The sequence below is a fragment of the Neophocaena asiaeorientalis genome, unplaced genomic scaffold (assembly GCF_003031525.2).
Source record: "Neophocaena asiaeorientalis asiaeorientalis breed wild unplaced genomic scaffold, Neophocaena_asiaeorientalis_V1.1 scaffold87, whole genome shotgun sequence".
Classification (NCBI taxonomy): domain Eukaryota; kingdom Metazoa; phylum Chordata; class Mammalia; order Artiodactyla; family Phocoenidae; genus Neophocaena; species Neophocaena asiaeorientalis.
Window position 1 is genome coordinate 3,577,206 of NW_020175432.1, and position 16,819 is coordinate 3,594,024.

Consider the following 16,819-nt stretch of genomic DNA (forward strand, 5'->3'; position numbering starts at 1 on the left):
GGAATTTGGGGTTCTTACATGACTCTGCTCTGCACGACTCAAGGGCACAGGTCTCCTTCCTTCTTATCTTTCCTGCACAGAGGTCAAAAGTGAGATTAAGACAATGCAAGTTTAGGATCCAGCCATAAAGTAGCAGTAGGATGTGAACAAGTCACAGTTGCCCTCTGGGCCCCTCAGTTTCTCATGTATAAAATGAAGGGGTTGGACAACAAGCTGCTCTTTGATCCCAGTTCAATTCAGAACTATAAAAGCACTGAGGGATTACTTAAATGAATAAGTCTGGATTCTTTTTTTTTTTTTTTTTTTTGCGGTACACGGGCCTCTCACTGTCGCGGCCTCTCCCGCTGCAGAGCGCAGGCTCCGGATGTGCAGGCTCAGCGGCCATGGCTCACGGGCCCAGCCGCTCCGAGGCATGTGGGATCTTCCCGGACCGGGGCACGAACCCGTGTCCCCTGCATTGGCAGGCGGACTCTCAACCACTGTGCCACCAGGGAAGCCCTAAGGCTGGATTCTTGCTCTCAGAAAGCAACCTAGTTAGTGACTGGAATGAAACTAAAAACTCCTGAGTCCTAATGTGTACCAGGTACCATGCAAGGCACTTTGAGCTCACAATCCTCAGTGCAACCTTTAGAGACTGGTATTCTCACTCCTGATATGGCTAAGGAAAGTAACTGGCCTAGCTAGGGAGTGGCAGGCATGTGTTTGACCCCAGTTCTGCCAGTCACCAAAAGTCCAAGGGTTTTTGGACTGTAGTTTTTGGACCCTAGTTCTGCCAGTCACCAAAAGTCCAAGGGTTTTGGACCAAGTCTGCAAGTGTCTGCCTCAGACAGTTGCAGAATGTGGTAAGTGCTACAACAGAGGTACAAACAAGGCACTCTGGGAACACCGTGTCTTTATGTTTCCAGTGGCTTCTTTCCCTATCCAAGGACTCCATGAGCCTTGCCACTTGGGTCTGGGCTGAGCTCACTCAGGGAGTCAGGCCCCACAGGGCTCTCTGCCAACCTCCCATCACTCTGACCCTCAGAATATATTTTTTACTTTTCTTCCAGGAATGTCAGCCCACTTGTAACAATAACAATAATCCTTTCTACACAGGAACACTGCTTCAAGGTTTATGAAGCACCATCACATCCATTACCTCAATTAAAAAAAAATTTATTTATTTATATTTTTGGCTGCGTCGGGTCTGTTGCTGCACACGGGTTTTCTCTAGTTGCGGCAAATGGGGGCTACTCATCGTTGCGGTGCACAGGCTTCTCATCGCGGTGGCTTCTCTTGTGGAGCACGGGTTTTAGAGCACAGGCTCAGTAGCAGTGGCTCACGGGCTCTAGAGCGTAGGCTCAGTAGTTGTGGCACACGGGCTTAGTTGCTCCGTGGCATGGGGGATCTTCCTGGACCAGGGCTCGAACCCGTGTCCCCTGCATTGGCAGGCAGATTCTTAACCACTGCACCACCAGGGAAGCCCACATCCATTATTTCATTTAATCACTTCCTCCTCTACATTCCTACAACATATTCTGGGTATCTCTTTAGTATAACAGTCTGCCTTGTCTAATAGGCCTATTTCCCTTTATTGTGTTCATCTTGGTTCACAAGTTCCATCCTATAATTCAGGTATCTCAGCAACTTGCACATTTCTGTGCACAAAGTGGGGGGTGATAAAAGTTTGCCATATTGAATCCTCAGAGTGTTATGGCTCTTTCTCATTGCTGCCTTCTTCACCCCTTCAATTCAGTGGATGTCTGGTTGCCTGTGAAGGGTATAACTGGGTTCTTCGCGGGTAAATCATGGGAGCAGTTCAGACCAGCTGGGGGAAGACAGAGGTGAAGGCCTCTGATGGCTGGTAGGCCATGGTGAATGCTACAGCAGAGTTTGGTGACTACTTAGTTTTGTCTCGGGACAGGTGGGAAGCAGGACTGCTTCTTGGAAGGGCCCCACTCAGAGAAGAAAAGTGGGACTGAAGAGCCCGACAGGGGACAGAATTAGGAAGGGCCACGGATTTGACCCTTGGGAAAGAGTGGACAGCTGCTTAGAAAAATTCTCCTCAAAACAAACAAACAAAAAACAAAAACAAGGAAGGAGAGCTAAATGGGTAACTTTTCTGGGGCACAGGAGTTAAATGGTTGCCGTTCTTAGGAAAAGAGGAACTCTTCCTGCAACACTCAAACACTGCTTAGAAAAAGCGCAGGGAACGTAACTCCCTGGCAGTTCTTGACCAAGAAGGGTGAGGGGCCATCAGTTTCCTGCAATTCCTCTCTGGAGAGAGGAGAGGTGCTTTAAATCCCAAATTTCTCCTCTGGTTGGAGGAGGTACATGCAACTTAGAAATTTCCCAAGTTATCTTTAGAAATGAAGGCTAGGGCTTCCCTGGTGGCGCAGTGGTTAAGAATCTGCCTGCCAATGCAGGGGACACGGGTTTGAGCCCTGGTGGGGGAAGATCCCACATGCCGCGGAGCAACTAAGCCCGTGCGCCGCCACTACTGAGCCTGCGCTCTAGAGCCCGCGAGCCACAATTACTGAGCCTGTGAAGCTCAGTAGAGCTCCTAGAACCCGTGCTCTGCAACAAGAGAAGCCACCGCAGTGAGAAGCCCGTGCACATGCAAGGAAGAGTAGCCCCTGATCGCTGCAACTAGAGAAAGCCCACGCAGCAAGGAAGACCCAACGCAAACAAAAATTAAATAAATAAATATTTAAAAAAATAAAAGAAACATAGGCCGGGGACATGCAGCCCCCACTGCCCCCCAGATCAGGGAGGAACAAGGCCAGTGGCTCCCACTAGGGCTCAGAAAACAGGCAGGGTATGTTCTCTAAATACTCTCCAGGAAAGGCAGTGGACCCTGAGCTCCCCAAATTCTCCTTAGTAAAGCGGACAGGGGCCCGAATCCCGTCAAGTCTTCTTTGAACAGAGAGCGGTGGTGGAGGGTGGTCCTGAACATACAAAATCATTCTTTTCCTGGCAATTCTCAGAAAAGTGGGCAGGGCAAGAATAGCTAAAACTCTTCTCAGAAGAGGGGTCAGGGGCAAGATTCCTCAAGGTTTTCCTTAGAACGGGGGCCGGAGGCAAGAAACCTAAGATTCTCCTCAGAAGAGAGTCGAACCCGTGACTCTAGTCAGAAGAGAGCCCAGGGCCAACGAAACCCCTCGGAAACAAGGCCGCGCCGCAGCTCGCCCAGTGTCCTTAGAGCGCGCCTGATGAGGCCCCGCCCACTGCCCGGCGTAACCGCCCCACGCCCGCCGGGCCCAGGCCACCTCCGATGCATTGTGGGTGGGGCGCCCCTGCTGAGCACTGCGGGGAACCCCCTGCCCATCCAGTTGTTGGCCGCCGGGCAGCCCGGCGTAACCCCCCGCCAGTGTCCGAGCGAGCCGGCCACGGATTAACGCGTCCTCATGCCCCACCCCTCGCGGTGTTCCTGCCCTGAAGCTAAAGCCCCGCCCCCGCAGCACCCTGACTGGACCCGAGGCCCGCTACACTCTCCCATTGGCAGGCCGTCTGTCAGTCATCTCGTCCCGCCTCCTTGGGCCCGCCCAGGCCCTCAGCCTGATTCCCGAGGGCCAGCCGGCCAGCGCGCTCATTGGCCTCCGGCTGCTGTCCGTCATGAGCCTGGCCACGCCCTCTTCGGGGCGCGGATGCCGGGAACCCTGGCTGGACCTCATTGGCCTGCGGCGCCGCCACTCAGTGAGACGTGCCTCAACCCGGAAGTGTGCGAGGCGAAATCTGCCTAGCAACCGGGGAAGCCGGGCTGCGAAGCGGGCAATTTCAGTGTGAGACGGAGCGGCGAGACCGAGCGGCGGCTTCGAGCGCTGTGCGGCGGCTCCTCCCGCCCGGGGTCAGCGCCCCAGCGCGCGCACGCGCACCCCCGCCGCCCGAACGCGCTCCGCGCCACCCGCTCAGTTAGTCCGTCGATAGTCCGTCGTCCTGTCGCCGCGCCGCCGCCACCGCGGGCGCCACCTGAAGGAGCTGCCGCCGCGGAACCCGAGCGGACTGGATACGACCCTGCCACCCGAGGCCGCCCAGGGCCCAACAGCCGCCCGCAGAGGCGCCGAGCAACTTCGGTGAGTGAGGGGCGGGCGCCGCTGGTGGCGGGTCCCCGGCTTCCGGTGTCCCGGGCTTCTCTGGGGCTTCTGCTTCTCTGAGGGGGCCGCTTCCATGCGTGGACCCCCTTGTCTGAGGAGACCTGCTTCCCTAAACCCCGCCTCTCTGATAGGAGCCTCCTTTCCCTGAGGGTGCCCCATCTCTTTGAGGGACCGCCTGCCTCCCTGAGGGGCGCCTTCTCCGAGGGCCCCCGCCTCTTTGAGACTACCCCTCCCAACTTCTCTAAGGGGATCCCTGCTTCTCCGAGGGATTGCTTTTTGAGGGATCCCCTGCGTTTCTGGGACCCCCATGTCTTCCCTGAGGGACCCCCAACTTCTCTCAGGGAGATATCCCTGCTTCTAGGGCACCCTTCCCCTCACTTCTCTGGGGGACCCCCACCTCTGCCAGGAGATCCCTGCTTCTCTGAGCTGTTGTCCCACTGTTCTGTGTTCCTTTTTGGCCCTTGCCTTTTTAAGGTGTCCCCCACTTTTCACAGGTCTCCCTTTCCCCCTACCTTTCTGCGTTGCTCTCCCTGCTTTTCTGTCCCCACTTCTTTGGGTGACTTCCTCCTTTTCCCAAGTGTCCCCCAACTAATCTGAGGTGTTACGGCTTCTGTCAGAATCCTTGTTGGAGGTGTTCCCCACTTTTCTGATTTGACCCCACTTTTGATGGGACCCGCTACTTTTTGATGAGTACCTCCATTTTACTGAGGGGGCCCACTACTCTGAAATGCCCATACGTCTGACTGGATCCTTATTTACTTGAGGAAATGTTCCCCACTTTTCCAAAAAAGTTCCCATTCTGGGGGGGACTCCTACTAATCTGTGGATGCTGCAGTGTTTGGAGGGGTCCCTGGCTTCTCCAGAGGTCCTTCCCGTAATACGAGATGTCCCACTTCTGTTAGGCTCCTCACATCTCTGAAATGTGCCTCAAGATACCTCCTCTCTGATGGAGGACACAGTGGATTTCTTCACTTCTCTAAAGGGTCCCCCTGAATTCCCAGGGGTTCCCCTTCCACTTGCCTGAGGACATGCCCCCTTTCCTGAGGTTTCCCTCCTGATTTGCTAAGGGAGAAACTCTTCCCTCATTTTTCCTTCGAGCCCTCAACTTCAGGGTTCCCGTATTTCTGTTTGTGGTACCCACTTCTCTCTATTCTGGAAGGAGAGATCAGAAATATACCCCTCCCATCTTCAGTCTTCTTTCTTGCCGGATTAGGGGTATTCTCTGAACTTTTACCTCAGCTTCCAGGGACCTGGAGGAATTTATGTTTGGAAGGGAAATTGGGAGACAGGCAAAAATAATGCTGTTTTCTTTCATCCTTTAAGACCTGCTAGATTTGGGGGAGCAGGAGCTGTTGTCGAAGGACAGTGTTGGTTGCTCCATTTTTGAGTCATGGGGCCACCACAGTGTTGTCAGGCCAGTGTAGAGGCAGGAGGGACAGGGCTGGAGCATTGTACCCCATTATCACACTTTCAACTTCCTGTCCCATCCCTCAGTCCTCCCTCTGCATAGTATAACTCACCCCCCCAAAAAAAGAAAAAAAAAAAAAGAGAAGAAAAACGCTCTTTCAGTTCTTCCAGCTGTGTTTTCTCTCCCTAGGCCCTCTGGTTTACCCCTTGATCTCCAGTGGATCCTCAATTTGTGGGCCACTCGGGTTTGAAAGGCAGAGCAAGAAGCAGGAAATGGGTCACCTTAGATCCAGGAAGGGTGGAAGGGAGGCAAGGCACAGGGGATTTGAATTCATTTCTCTAAGTTTTAGGTGACTTCAGCTTGGCTCAAAGGAAGTTTTTACGTGGCTTTTACAAATCTCATGTGTACCTTTTTTTTTTAATGGCCCACCCTGGATTCCAAGTTCACTCCAGTAGCTAATTTTATCTGTTTTGCTAAACGCAGAGCTCTCTGGAGCCCAAGTAGATGAATGCTGGCATTGAGAGATGGTCCAAAGGACAGGAATGAACTCAGTTTGAAACCTGAGTAACTTGTAACCACTTCGTGTCCATGCACAAGTCTCAGGCTAAAAATGTGGGGAAAATGTTCCTGAAGTGGAGTTCTGAAATATAGGCTGAACTTGGTTGGTTTAGCATTTCAACCAGTTCTTCCCTCTGATTCTGCTAGAACTGCAGTTCACTTAACAAGTTTGACTTAAGACTGTCTCTCTCCTGTTCATTTCCATCTGGGTCTTGCTTAATTTGAGTCCTTTGTGAAGACTCCTGCCGAGGCTATAATTTGAGTTCTAAATCTGTCGGTGGACCATGTGGACACAAGTTTCAACTCGAGCTATTTTCTTCTGTGGAGAAGCGCTTGGAGAGTTTCCTGGGCCCTCTGCTCCTGGGGTAGTCAAGTCCAGGCAGGAAGCTGCGACAGACCTGGTTGCTCCTCTACTGCCTCTTCCTGGTCAGCTTGCCCTGAGGGGAAGAGGAAATTTGGTGGGGAGCTCTGGGCTTAAGGTGTCCTGAGACAGGGCAGAGAAGTGCTGGCACATGTTTATTATTTGAAAATGAAGCCCATAGGACCAGCAAGGTGAGGTGTTAGGGAAGAGGGAACTTTGAAGTCAGAAGGACCTGATTCAGATTCTGGGTCTGTCCTTCCTAGCTGTGTGGCCTTGGATAAGTTATGGCACAAGATTAGCGCGTTACTAAATATTTGAGAGGGTCACATCTCTGTGAATGTGTGTAAAGGCGCCTACAAATGGGAAGTGCTTCCTAGATGTGTGAATGAATGAATCTGAGATAACAAACAGGAGGCAGCCAGCACAGCGCCTAGCACATGGTTGGTGTGCAATAGGTTGGTTGTTGTGCTCAGGAGATTATGGTTCTGGTCTGGACTCCCAGACAGGAAGCACTTGACATTTTGCCAAGGCCAAATATGCCCGCGGAGCAAAGAGAAAGAAACTCGGAGTGTCTCGTGCAAAACCCACTGCCCACCTGGGTCTAGTAGCGTTTTTCTGTGTTCAGATAGCAGACGTGAGATGGATTTGCTGTGTGACAGGGGTTTGTGTTTGCCTTCGCCTTGCTTTCTCCCTCTGTAAAATGGGGTATTTGTGAGTTAAGGCCATGGAGATGTATTACTATAATTAGACCACAGGCAAGATAGAAGATTATTACTAGCTTGAATTGTGGGAAGATAAAGAAGGTGAACCATAAAGGATCACGGCCATATTTTGGGACTGCTTGACTGAGTGATATGCAGCAGTTACCTGATGAGTGATCTCTTCTTACACGTTAGAACCTTGGAAGAAGAACTGTTCTTTTAGGGTAATGGATCAGATTTGGGGACAAAAGACTGGAAAAGTGATGTACAAAGGCATTTATTGGCACACAAGAATAGTACATTGAGTGTGTGGCTTAGTGCCCATGAGGAGATCAGGATTCACCTTGAGTTCCCAAGGATTCAGAGAGCTGTGAAGATGCTAACTCAAACTCTGGGGATGGAGGCTGGGGTGGGCAGGACACTTTTTTTTTTTTGAGAGGGTTTTGTCTTAGCAATTAGTGAAAGCCTTAAAATCATGGCTGGTGAGTTGGGTCCAGCCTTTTTCACTTATTCATGTGGGGACAGATGGCACTTGCCCTTGATAGCTAAAACCCGGGTTGCGGGTGAATAGTGGGTGAAAAATCTGAGCTAGGCCCCCACTGCACCGCTTCCAAGTTTGAAGAAAAGGGTTTTTTCCCCTCTCTTGAAATATCCCCTTTCCCTCCCTCTGCCCCCATCCCCCCCCTCCACAGAGTGAATTTACTATTGAAGCCAGGAAATATCTGCCAGTCTTAAGTTTCTCTTAATTCTTTTAAGGACATTTATTCCATTATATGGGAAAGGAGCAAAGTTTATTATTTTTAAAATATAAAACATAGGGTAAACAACTTTAAGGGGATTATTATCCCTTTTGAAATTATGATGTCCCTTGTGTACCACAGACTTCACTCTGGTGGATGGTGGCGCCACCACCAAGTCCCTTTTATCTAACGGGAAGTTTTTTAAACTGTTTTTTGAATTGAAAGATCCTTACAGCAAAAAAAACCTTCGGATAGTTAGAAACGATATTGATCTAGGTACATTTATTAGATGTAATGTAACGTGGTTATCCGTTGGTGGGCAGCTCTAAAAGGTATGTGGGTCGCAACACTGCCCAGCTTCTAACTGGACAATAAACTGTTGATTTATGTAACTGAAATAGCTGGGGAAGTCAGGGTTTCCTTCCTGTTGGAGACAGCACTGGGGGCATTAAATCCCTGTGGGATTTTGATGATAAGAAAGAAGCTGACCTCCCTCGGAATTGGGGAATAACTACCGTATGGAGTCGTTCCATCCAAATGAATGGATGTTGTTATTTTGAATTTCTAGTATTAATTTTGGCTTTATCCTCTCTGCAACCTGGCTGCCTTTGTTTACACTGGTGCATTGTTTGAATATGAATTTATCCCTCCAAACTGTCCTATAAGGGACGTTTAAACACTCAAGTAAGGGCTTAACTTGGCACAAGTTTTCCTGTGTGGCCATAAGGTAGGGTTTTTTTGTTTTTTAATACAACTAAAATTGGATTGAAAAATAGAAAGTGTTAGATTTTCTGGCTCATGTAACTTCCTATGCCAGCAAATAATTCAGCAATAAATGTGTGCCAGTGATGTGCTAGGCATACCATGCTGGGTGCTGGGGGCCTAGCAGTGAGCTGGGCTCCCAGGGACAGATGCAGTCAGCCCTCAAGGATCTTAACATCCCAGTCACAGACAAGTAAACAAATGAATGAAAGAATATCTCAGGGCTTCTTTGGGCATATTCCTGGATGTTGGGAGTTTGGGGTGGAGTTTCTTGGAGGTTTGGAAGTGAAACCTTACTACCCTTCTAATTTCCTCACTGGACTCCCTGCTTCTGTTTCCTCCTTCTGAAAGGAAGCAGAAATTATGGTGTTTTCCCGGTTGATTGTTGGCTTTTGGCACTAGTTGATCCAGGATGACTGTGGCTGTAGTCTTGGAGAAACAAAAGAGAGTCTGGAATGGTTATTGCCAGGAGCATTTTCAGCTTTACTTTTCTTGAAGTTGGTAGCAGTGTGTTTTTGGAATCCTGTGGCATTTCTTCATGGCAGTGCATATTATGCAAAGAGGTAAACAGCTATTAAAGCCCTTCTTGCCTTGTTTTAAATCTTAAAAAAAAAAAAATCAGACAAGGGTAGTGCTTGGCTGTTGTTTATGGCATAGGAAACGTGAGATTTCAAATAGGTGGACTGCTTTGTCATGTATTAGTAGGTTCTTGGTGCACAGAGTTCCCTCTGCCCTAGGGTTCCCTCTTGTATTGGGACTGGGGAAGCACTATTTTGATCTTCCTATGTTGTGGCCCGGATTTGATGTTAGTCCACATAGATCAATTATGTGACAGGTGCTTTTCTTAAGTAGGTGTATTTTTGAGGGGTGGAGCCAGAGAGCCGGGGTGGATATTCATTCAGGGCCCAGGGCCCAGCAGGGGAGAGAGAGCATATTACAAGGAGAGTTTCTGGTAGTCTGTCTTCTTTTCCTTTCCCTTCACCCAAGTACTGACTCATGAGGTGAAGAGGAAGGCCCAGGCCGGAAGTGGGCGTGGACAAGCAATGCAGCTGTGCACGTGACCAGACTCCCACCTCTGGGCTCTGTTACCCTTGGGAAGTGGATGCTTGCTCTCTCTTCATTTCCTGTTCCCCACACTCCAGGCTGACTTCTTGGGCTCCAATTTGAGCATAGAAAACATGTTCAGGTTATCACTTTTTGCTCAGTAAGCTGCTTTGTCAGAACTGGGAGCCACCAGTGGACCTGCACCTAGCAGTTCTAGGGGCTCAGCTAATGTACCCACAAACTCAGGACTATCTGGCAGGGTGGTTAACAGGATGGTTTCCTATTGCATTATCACAGTGTTCCCTGCAGGAGCTTGCCTGCAGAGGGCTGCTCTGGAGATGTGTATAGAACTAAAGGAAGCAGACAGTAGATAGATCCTTCTGCAAGAGTGTGCTCTTGAAGAATTAATTTGTCTTTGTTGCTTTGTAAAAGTGCCCTGTGTGCAGTAGAAACTTTGGAGCCAGAAAGCCAGATTCTGCCACTTGCTGGCTCTGTGACCTCAGGAAGGTGGCCTAACTGCAAGTGGCCTAACCTCTTTGAGCCTCAGTTTCTTCATTTGTTGGGTGGGGATGGTAAGCACGAAGCAAGCAGCTGGATTGTTGTAGGTGCCTAGTAAAGCTAGTTGTTAGCAGAATCATACCAAGGCTGACTATTCCTCTTGAGGTTGGCCCCCAAGTTTGGATAGCTATCTATGGCAGTTAATACTGCCCAAGAGCAAACCAGTCCACGTTGGGGCCACAGGCTGCTGCGTATGGCTGAGGGCTGATGATCTAGAGGTTCCTCGATTGGCTGATTTTTGACAGTGGGTTCCCTTAGTTCATCATAGCCTTACACTGCTGCTGCTGCTGCCGCACCGCACCACCTTGGTGTACCATATGGACTTGCAGTGCCTCCTGAAGCATGACAGGGTAACTAGGAAAAAGGCTCAAACCTACACTCTATGTGGCTATAGTATGTTGTAGGAAAAGCCTTACTTTTGAGTGTGATGGAAATATTCATTTAACTTGCTAAGGGTCAGGCACCTGGCTGGACACAGGAGCTCATATGCTACTAGGAAAAAAACAAGTTCATGAACTGATAACTGCAGCAAAATGCTGCAGTTGGATTGCGGAAGGAGAGCCTGCAAAGGAAGGGGCGATGGGGAGGGCTGCTTTTTAGGTGGCTACTCATTCCCAGGAGAGGAACAGCATGGGCACCGTCAGGGACCTGGAGGTAAAGAAACAATCTGGTGAGTTCCCTTGACCTGAGGAGGTTATGCTCATCTAAAAATCAGAGTTTGAACTGATCACATTTGGCAAGAAAAGCCCAAAGTTACCTTCTAAGGTAGAGAGTCTTATAAAATGTGCCATAGTAGGATTCAAGATTGAACTCTAAAGTAATATTTAAATTGAGCTCTGAATAAGTATTTTCAATCAGAAACCAATGATGGCCAGTGAAATCAGACCATGCAGACTCTATTTATAATAGTATGCAGTCTACGTGGAGTTTCAGGAGGACAGATAATGGGGGCTGCTTCTGAATTTTTTTCCTTTGAGAATTGTCATTTAAGCTGGTCTAAAACTCTTAATACAGCAGAACAGTTTTTTTTTTTTTTTTTGGCTGCGTTGGGTCTTCGTTGCTGCGCACAGGCTTTCTTTGCTCTCTGTGGCAAGTGGGGGCTACTCTTCGTTGCAGTGCACGGGCTTTTTATTGCGGTGGCTTCTCTTGTTGCAGAGCATGGGCTCTAGGCGCATGGGCTTCAGTAGTTGCAGCACGCGGGCTCAGTAGTTGTGGTGCACGGGCTTAGTTGCTCCGCGGCATATGGGATCTTCCCGGGCCAGGGATCGAACCCGTGTGCCCTGCATTGGCAGGTGGATTCTTAACCACTGTGCCACTAGGGAAGTCCCCAGAACAGTTTTTTAACTTGCATGACATTTTCAAAGTTTAGGCTTTATATTTATACTTAACCTCTTAAAGTATCTCTATTGAAGGTTGATTTTTGACCCAAATTTGAAAAAAAGATTTTACTGCTCCCAAACCAGGAGTTGGTAAAATTATAGGCCTGACTAGGTCAACATGCAAGAGGACATGGTGTTTGTTATCAAGCTGTGAAGGAGAAAACTAGAAAGACCCGCCTCCTGAATTTCCTATAGTGAAATGCTGGGCACCAGTGGAGGAGGGGAGTATTCATCCTATTAGGAAAACTTTGGGGAGGAATGTTTTCCTCTTTCCTATGTTAGGTTGGAAGATCTGCCATTTAATAACTGGGGAGGGGGGTGTGAACTGGATACCAAGTTTTTAAAACATGTTTTTCTTCATGTCTAAACCAAGGATGTTTATTAGCAGGCCACTGATGTGATTAATACTCTTTCTTTGTTAAGCAGGTTTGAATAGGTTGATCTCTAGACTTAAGACTGTCATATAGCATTTTTTTTTTTTCTGGTAGTTTTCTGATTTTTTTCCCTGTTAATTCTTTAATTCATAGAAAACATGGTTCACTTACTAACTTTTCAAAGACTTAAAATTGACCTAAATTAGATATGCATATTTTTTTTTTTGTAAGCCATATATAGACACAAAAGAGATATTCCTTGCCAACTGGTGACACATGCAGATGAAGACAGAGTGGGAGATACACTTCCGGTTCACAATGATACTTCTGAGCAGTTTGTATTTAACCCTTTAGGGAAGCATTTGTGCTCAGAGCCCTGTAACAGTGGGATATCGTCAGGGCCACAGAGAGACTAACTGCAGATGGAGCCTGAACTCCATGTTGCATCTACACTAAGCGTTCAGAATTGTGGTTAGAGACGATACTCAAACACATGTTGACAAAGTGGCTCATCTCTAGAGAGCTGTGCTTCAGAGAGCTTTTCTGTATACACGACAGGGATGGGGCAGATGGGTGCTTATCTGTCTCCCACAAACTCCTAATCTAGTGTAAAAGTGTTGTGATTTAAAAAATGACATTTGTTGTAGAAGCTGTAATGTGTTGGGAGTATTGTATTTTTCATAAAGCATAGTCCCTTTAACTATTTTCTGGTCCTTGAAAAAAGTACCAAAAATATCAAAGTACTAGGGAAATCAAATTCACATAGAAATGAATCTTTTCCTTTCCTTTCCCAACCAATTGCTTTGCAATCTCACCATCTGAGAGTGAATTCGGGGTGAAATAAGAAACTTTAAAATAATCCTCTTAGAGATTGTGGTTATATTGTCCCTAAACTCAATGAAAATAGTTTTAGACTTTAGAGTACTAAAGTGCAAAGTGTGGAAAGTAGTGCTCTTTTTTATAAAGGTACTTTTTTTTTAAACTTGGTACACTTTTGTAAATTAATTAATTAATTTATATTTAAAATTTTTGGCTGCACTGGGTCTTTGTTGCTGTGCGCGGGCTTTCTCTAGCTGCGGTGCACGGGCTTCTCATTGTGGTGGCTTCTCTTGTTTAGGAGCACGGGCTCTAGGTGCACGGGCTTCAGCAGTTGTGGCTCGTGAGCTCTAGAGCGCAGGCTCAGTAGTTGTGGCACACAGGCATAGTTCCTCCGTGGCACGTGGGAATCTTCCCAGGCCAGCGCTCGAACCCATGTCCCCTGCATTGGCATGCGGGTTCTTAACCGCTGTGCCACCAGGGAAGTCCGAAACTTGGTACACTTTTGAATGAACAACCTGTTTATTCTTTGGAAAGCTTCTCAGAAAACAAGAGGGAGCCTAGTGTCACTGTTTGATAGCAGTAATCTAAAAATTGGTTAAAGTCTACATAACTAGGTCTGCTTAGCTTGTGAATTGAAGTGGTCCACAGTTCATTCCGTGTTCTGAGAGAGAAAGCCACCTAGAAAGTTTAAAGGTTAATGAATCCATCCCTTTGCAGCCCTATCTGCCCCAAAGCCCTCACACTCCAGGAGTAGCCAGCCAGCTCTGGCCCTTGCTTCTGCTGTTCTGGATGCCTGGGATGTTCATCCATTAAGAGCTAGCTCAAATGTCACATCCATAAAGATCTCCCAGACCCCTCTCCAGGGAGGGGAGCAGCCTCTTCCTTTGTGATTCCTGTCTTTTCTATGAATGCATTTTCTGCATTGAAAGCATTCTATGTCTTTCTGTGCCACCAGCCTGTGAACTTCTGGAGCTGGTGCCTATAGGCTCCCCAGCCTACAAAACCCTTGTGATGAGAGGTCTCTTAGACGGTTCTTGTTGACTGGTGTTTATAATGTAAGATATCTTAAATTTTGTCCACCAGGAACTTTAAAGACATTTTCTGATTAAAACCCCAAAAGTACAGTACCTTAAACATTTAGTAGGTGATGCTACTCCTTTTCAGTCGGTTTCACACTATTGTTGAGCCTTTGACCAATTTCTACTTTATAAAAGAGGACACGAACATGGATTTGGCCCAAATTTCTTTTCTTCAGTCCCTTTGTTGTACAGGAATTAGCTCAGTTGGTTTTTGGAAGTTTATCTAATAGTACATTAGAAAGATAATTAGAATATTTCTGCAGTGGTTAGGGTGGAAGGAGGCTTGGCTATTATTAGCAAGGATCTGGTCTGAAGGATATGAAGTGAATTCGGCAGAAATTTTTGTTTAACTTAATAACAGAAGTGTTTTTAGAGTATCATGTTAACTGGTACCCATAACTATTAATTGACTGCCTTGTTCTTAGGGCAGAGGGGAAAAACTTCAGGAGAAACATGGTTCTAGCCCTAGTTGTCTCTTAAATTAGGGTTTCTTCAGTTTTAGAATGGCATCTGAAGGTGATTGCATCATATTTCATAATCACCCAGCTGAACTATTTGCTGTTTAGTCCCGTACTATAGGCACAAGGTCTTTAGGCCAAGCAGTCTCAGCATTCACCCGCCTGAGCATCTGGTACCCCAAACAGGTCTGGATTCACTATCGCTTTTTCCATCTACACACTTGGCCCTCTCTTCCTATCACAGAAGTAAACTCTATTTCACCCTTTCCCAGCTGGAGAAGTTGGCACTGTCCCCTGGAGCAGCCCACCTGTCACCAGTGCACACCTCAGTCCATAGGGGTGTGTCATTAATATGTCACAGCTGATGCCTCCCTCTTTATTTTTTTTAATAAATTTATTTATTTTTGGCTGCGTTGGGTCTTAATTGCTACGCGCGGGCTTTCTCTAGTTGCGAAGAGTGGTGGCTTCTCTTGTTGCGGAGCACGGGCTTCTCACTGTGGTGGCTTCTCTTGTTGCAGAGCATGGGCTCTAGGGAAGCTGGCTTCAGTAGTTGTGGCGTGCGAGCTCAGTAGTCATGGCTCGTGGGCTCTAGAGCACAGGCTCACATGTGGCGCATGGGCTTAGTTGCTCTGCGGCACGTGGGATCTTCCCGGACCAGGGCTCGAACCCGTGTCCCCTGCATTGGCAGGCGGATTCTTAACCACTGCACCACCAGGGAAGTCCCATGCCTCCCTCTTTAAAACAGGATGGTTGTCACCTTGGTGACTCGTATGGGGGTTTGCCAGCTCAGATTCTGGAATCCCTGTGTCAATCTCAAGTCTTGGGTCTCCCAGCTGACCACACTTTGCTCTGTTTATAGTTAATTAAGTTGGCATTAATCAAGAGCCAGGTGAGGAGCAGTGAGGTAATATTTTGCTTATATCGCTTTAATATGCATCATCTGATTAATCGTCGAGTAAAGCAGTTCTCAAAATAAACAGCTGCCGAATTAGAGTGAAAATCATTTGCTTTAAACTATCTTTGCATATGGGATTAGGGAGTTTCCTGCATTCCTATACCAAGTTACCTGTTTGAGAATAAACTGTTTTTGTTTGGTTTTTGAATTTGAAAATTCGAATTTCTTAGTAGCAAAGCAAATTGCTGACAAATCTGGGTCAGGGAAGGTGTTTGGGGGTCAACAACTTGTATTTTGTATCATTTTTAGTTTAAGGAATGCTTCTTTTTTGGCCCTGGGGAAGTTGTGCCAGACGTTGGCATTAAGCCCTTGGAAGATTTTGGGGGTAGGATTGATTGGGGGTGGAATCAACAACAAAAAGTTGCCAGTTAGGTGTGGAACTCAACACAATTAAAATGGGCTTTTTTTAACTTCTTATTGTGGTGGGGGCACATAGCAGAAAATTTTACTTGTAAAACTTATTCTGCATTAAGTGTTTTTAAAGTTTGGGGTCAAGACTAACAGTGGGTTAGAATTACATTGATTCTTTTTAAAAAATGAAATAGAAAATATCAGTACATTGCAAGGTATGTTTGGTGAAACTTTTGTTTCACTTGTATTAGGATATGTTATCTAGGTGTCTCATCATGAATTATTTGTTTTAACGCTGTGAAAAGAACATGGAAAGGGCCTTTTCTGGTGATTCTTCAGAACCTAATCTTGATATTGAGAGCTTCTTGTGATACTAGATATTTTATTTTCCCTATTAAAACTGTGTTTGTTTTATGTAGTCGAACATCTCCAAAGCCCATCCTATCTCAGGTTAGACTGTTTCCCGTGTTTCCTCCAAGTCACTGGAGAGGGAAGGGTGCAGATTTGCTTTCTTGGGGGATTTCACCTTCTCCCAGAGGCACGGGGGCAGATTGGGAGGTAACTGGAGAGGGAGAGCAGTCATCCCTGAAGTGTCTTTGAAGTGGGTGGGTCTGGAGCTTACTTTGTAGAACTCTCTTTACTGCGCTGTAAGAATTACGGTTTTGCCTATCCCCTGGAGGGGAACTTCTGTGTGACGACCCCGCCGGGGGTGGCATTCTAACCTTGGTTTTCAGAAGCAGTTGCCTGAGGTCTCGCAGCTCAGTTGGAGCGAGGTCAGCAGTGAGCGCGTCGTGAGTCAGCCCTGGGCGCGGCCCGCCCGGCTCTGCCGCGGGTGAGCTGGCGACGACCCCCCTAACCCTGCGGCAGGAGCCCGCCTGAGCCCTCGTGGGAAACCGGCGCGCGGGGCCGGGCGTCCAGTGGAGTGCGGCCAGGAGGGGCGGTGCTTCCGGGGCGGTGTCGGTCTGCCTGACCCCGCCCACCACTATCAGGCCCCGCCCCAACCGACTGGCCCCGCCCATCCGGGCGCGGGCGGGCGGCGTCGCCTTTAAGAGCTCCCCGGTGTTTTGGGGGCCGCGGGCCGGGCGCGCTGACCTGGTGCGCATGTCCCGGGCGGTGACGCCGGCGCCGGGCTCCATGTGTGCGGCCGAGGGGCGCATTATCTGGCCGGCGGCGCGGGCGGGAGGGCGGACCGGCGGAGC

At 48.1% G+C, this 16,819-nt stretch overlaps 1 protein-coding gene across 2 annotated transcripts in view; it reads left to right on the forward strand.

Moving 5' to 3' along the window:
* Window positions 1-3,707: 3,707 nt before the first annotated feature.
* GATAD2A (GATA zinc finger domain containing 2A) overlaps window positions 3,708-16,819 on the forward strand; it is a 100,668-nt gene continuing 87,556 nt past the window's right edge. The window contains exon 1 of one of the 2 annotated variants that reach the window (XM_024767278.1): window positions 3,708-4,052. The gene's annotated coding sequence lies outside the window, so the exon portion shown is untranslated. The remainder of the gene's footprint in view (window positions 4,053-16,819) is intronic. The other variant, XM_024767280.1, reaches the window with a different exon arrangement.